Here is a 4,562-nt window from a genome sequence, read left to right on the forward strand (position 1 = left end):
ATAATCCTTTGAAAAGTTCAAAGAATTCAAGAATGAAGTACAAAACCAGCTTGGCAAGAGTATCAAGATACTTCGATCAGATCGAGGTGGTGAATACCTTAGCCATAAATTTCGTGACTATCTAGCTGAGTGTGGGATTCTATCCCAACTCACTCCTCCTGGAACACCTGTAACGCTCGAAAATTCTCGAAACTGCATTATAAATATTCTATGATTTTTCTGGGATTTTTAGATATTTTTTTGGAATTTTCCGAGTAGCGAAAGCAGCAAAAATAATTAGAACCGCAAAATAGCTTAGGCTGGAATCGAACCCGGAACCCCTCGGATCTGATAACTTTTAGTTAGCCTTAGTAACCGGTGAACCCAGCAGGGCCGTGCTGAAAGAAAGAGGAATCAATTATACTTATATTAGAGTTGGGTTCAATTATCCACTTAATATAAATAGAAGAGTTAGGTTGGGTTTGGTTTATTTTAGAATTTGGTTCGGCAAACTCCTCTCCTCCAAACCCTCACGCCGAACACCCTTCTCCTCCTCCTTCTCTCGGCGCCAACCACAAGAGGACCTAGGGTTCTCTCCCTAGGGCCCCAAGGACATCTTCCGGCGATAACTCCGGCACGAGGATGCTCTCCTTCGCGAGGGGAATGCTTAGACGCGAGAAGATCGTCGAGAAGTCGTCTCCACTGGAATTCTAGCGAATAGAATTGTAAGGAAATTAGCGTACGAGGTAAGAAACCCCTCACCTGCGGTATAAGTAGCTTTCATTTGATTGCATGCCTTTAGTTTAGCTATATGCAGATTTTTCGGCACTCAGTGTGTGTTTAAACCCTCCTCGCAGATTAGGGATCTAGTTGAGCACCTCTAGATGAGCCAGACATGTTGTTCTCCTTTAGTTGGAGGCTCTAGGCGTTGTCGGGTGCCTAGAGGTGGTCTCCCTATTAGAGGGGAGAGTTGGAGCACACCAAGTGTTCGACAAAATGATTAGTGTAGCTAAATATTACCTCAGATATTTTTAACAGCTCAGTTAAATGTATTAGTAGCATTTAAATCAGTATATTAGTCTAGTTTCAGCTTACATGGGACTACGGTCCAATGGGTGGGCTCCCACAGTCGCCTCTTGGTTTAGATAACCTAACTCTAGGTTCAGATAACCTAGAAACAGCAAAATAAGAAATTAGTAGCTATATTCAGTATTTTATTTTCAGCGGCACTGTACTGGATTAGATATACATTGGGCTGGGCTCCCATAGTCGGTCCCTAGGTTTAGATGACCTAGTAAACCCTACTAAATGCGGGACTTACAAACCTGGGTCTAGTTAGGGACGCGCGCATAGCACGTACAGTTGCCGGGCCCAAACAGCAGCTTGTTTATGTATTTTCACCTATTATGTATGTAGTTTTAAACTCTCACAAAATAGTTAGGTGAAATAAGTGTAGTTTCAGCATTAGCTAGAATTAGCTCAGTTTATGCTTCAGTTCAGGCATTTTTTATGGTTATGTATGATAACACTATGCTCAGCTTTTGGTTACACAAGCTTTGGATGTTAGTATGCCATGTTTAGCTTTTGATTTCCATATATTGGTTGATAGCATGCCATGTTTTAGTTTAATCAGCACATATTTCAAATAGCATGTTTTAAAAGCATAAATGCATCGTATGCATGTTTTTGTGAGGTAGATGGTTTCTTACTAAGCTTTAAGCTTACAGATTCTACTTTCCTTATATTGCAGATAAAAGTAAAGGGAAAATGGACTAGCAGAGGAAGCTGGAGTTCAATGCAAAGATGGTGTGTGTGGCAGGAACTGGAATAAAAGATCCTCAGGGGTTTTAGCAAGCTTAAGTAGTTGAATTCTTAGTATTTCTTCTTTCATGCATTTTTAGACCTTAGAATGTTTAAACCATGGGAGATTTATTTAGTTTGTTAGTAATTATGTTAGAATACTGGTTAATAGTTGCTAGAATATATTTCAATTGATTTTAGAATTGTTGTGTGAGGTTTTGGCATGCCAGAGTGCTGAAATCAGAGTCGAAATCAGAGTCTCAGTGCGAAATCAGAAACTCCGATCGATCCACGGATCGATCAGAGTTGAGTTGTGCCACTGGATCGGTCAGCTGACCGATCCAGTCACGAACAGAGAGTTTATGGATCGGTCAGCCGACCGATCCAGAGGCGAACAGTGAGTGTAAAAGCTCACTGATCGGTCAGCCGACCGATCAGTGAGTCACTGGATCGGTCTACCGACGGATCAGTGCACTCCTGGATAGGTCGGTAGACCGATCCAGCTGCATACAGAAGCGGTGTAGCTTATGGATCGTTCAGCCGACCGATCCAGAGCTTCTTTCTGTGCCAGTATCAAGCTGGATCGATCACTAGATCGATCCGACAGCCCAATCGACCAATGGATCGATTGAAATGCCTGATTACAGCTAGCAGGACATCCAAGAGGCATAGAATATCTCCCCTAGCATGTGTACGACTCCTAGGTACACCTAGAATATTAAGTTCAGTTTACAGTAATCAGTTTAGTAAAATTTTAATCAATCCAGATTTTCCGCAATAGTAATTTAGCACAGCATAATGTAGCGATCGGCCTCGCAGCCTAGCCAGTAGAAGGCGGGTCGTTACAGAGTGGTATTAGAGCAGTGTTCCATACTTCCTACACACACATCAGCATTGAACCTGCAGCTTCCAAGTAAGAATGCCTCTACTTTATTTATGTTTCTTGCTTTCTTGTTATAGCTTATGTTTATAGATAACTGATGCATGTTAGTATGTGATAGTATATAACATGATAGCAATAGTTATACAATTATGATTGTATTAGTTATGCATGTCCTATCCTCTATGTCCTTAGAAATGGCACGAGGACGCCCAGTTAGAAGGGCACCAGCTACTGAGCCCCAGCATGAGGCAGGCAGTTCAGTGTCTCCCCAGACCTTACAGCAGCAGCTAGCTGAACAGCAACAGGAAATAGCCACCTTAAAGGCTAGTCAACAGAACACCCCCACAGTTACCCCGGAACCAAACTTAGCGACACCAGTAGTCTTAGAGGTTCCACCAGTCCAGCCCACAGCACCAGTAGCCCCAGCAACAGAGGCAAGGAGAGAAGTTCTATCTGATCTAGTGGCAGAGGGTCAAGCCAGAGAACTTCTCAGGCACTAGTGAACCATGGGATACACAAGCCTGGTTCAAAACACTGGAGAGTACGATGGAGCTTCTGGACTGGCCAGAACACGAGAAGGTGAAGTGTGCCTCCTTCTGTCTGACAGGAGATGCACGTATGTGGTGGGAGAGAATCAGAGCGAAGCGCCCAGTGAACCAGATGTTATGGCCTGACTTCGAGAAGGAGTTCTTTGAGGAATTCTTTCACATGCGGGTCACGAACCGCCACTACGACGAGTTCACAGAGTTTCGTCGGGACAACCTTTCAGTGGAGGAAGCCGTGAAGAAATTCAACAGGTTGGCTCGCCTATGCCCAGAACTAGTCAGCATAGAAAAAGAACGGGTCCGGTTGATGCTCAAGATGTTGAGGCCGGAAATAGCGATGAACGTGGCTGGCGGCATCCACAGGCCGCAAACCATCGAAGAACTAGTCAGCATCGCCTTGACCACTGAGCACTACCAGAATAGTATCAAGCAGCAGAAGCAAATCCCCTCAGAACTTAAGGGTCAAGGAGGCTCAGGTACTCAGAAGAAGCAGGGCCACAGCTCTCATGGCTCTAACTGGAAAGGGAACTCCAGTAACAAGCGCAAACCAGGGAGTTACCCAAAAGGAGGACCAGCCAGCAAGCAACCCAGTTATCCAAAGTGTGCTACTTGTGGGAAATTCCATCCTGGAGTTTGTCGTAAGGGCACACGAGGATGCTTTGAATGTGGACAAGAAGGGCACATGGCTAAGCAGTGCCCAAACAAGACCAGTCTTCCTCAGCCACAGTCGATTCAGTACGGAGGCCAGCCAGCACAGTTGCATCAGATGCAGGCCGCTCTAGATGGTCCACACATCAGCCAGGGCAGATTAGAAGCCCCTCCAGCTATGACCAATGCGAGGATCTACTCACTCACCAGAGAGGACGTAGCAAATGCCTCGACAGTTGTTATAGGTCAGATTAATATTTTACAGCAAAATACAACTGTCTTATTCGATACTGGGGCAACCCATTCATATATATCCAGGGCATTTGCAAAGAAATTAGCAATACCTCTAGAGGTACTCAGTAGTCAGTTTCTGACAATGCTACCTTCAGGAGAAATTATGGCATCCACGCACTGGCTCAGAGCAGTGCCAGTCATTATAGCAGACAGAGAACTCTTTTGTGATCTGATAGTGCTAAATATGACGGACTACGATGTCATCTTCGGAATGGACTTCTTGATCAAATACGGTGCCTCCATCGAGTGCCGTAAACAGAAAGTCATATTCCAACCTGAAGCGGAAGCACAGTTCGAATTCGTCGGAGAACCCAGGAGAAAGGCCAAGAAGTTTCTCTCAGCTATGAAGGCACAGAGTATTCAGGGAATATTTAGATAAGTTTGTCATCGTGTTCATCGATGATATTCTTATC

Source organism: Zingiber officinale, chromosome 5B, assembly GCF_018446385.1.
Source record: "Zingiber officinale cultivar Zhangliang chromosome 5B, Zo_v1.1, whole genome shotgun sequence".
NCBI classification, from domain to species: Eukaryota; Viridiplantae; Streptophyta; class Magnoliopsida; order Zingiberales; family Zingiberaceae; genus Zingiber; species Zingiber officinale.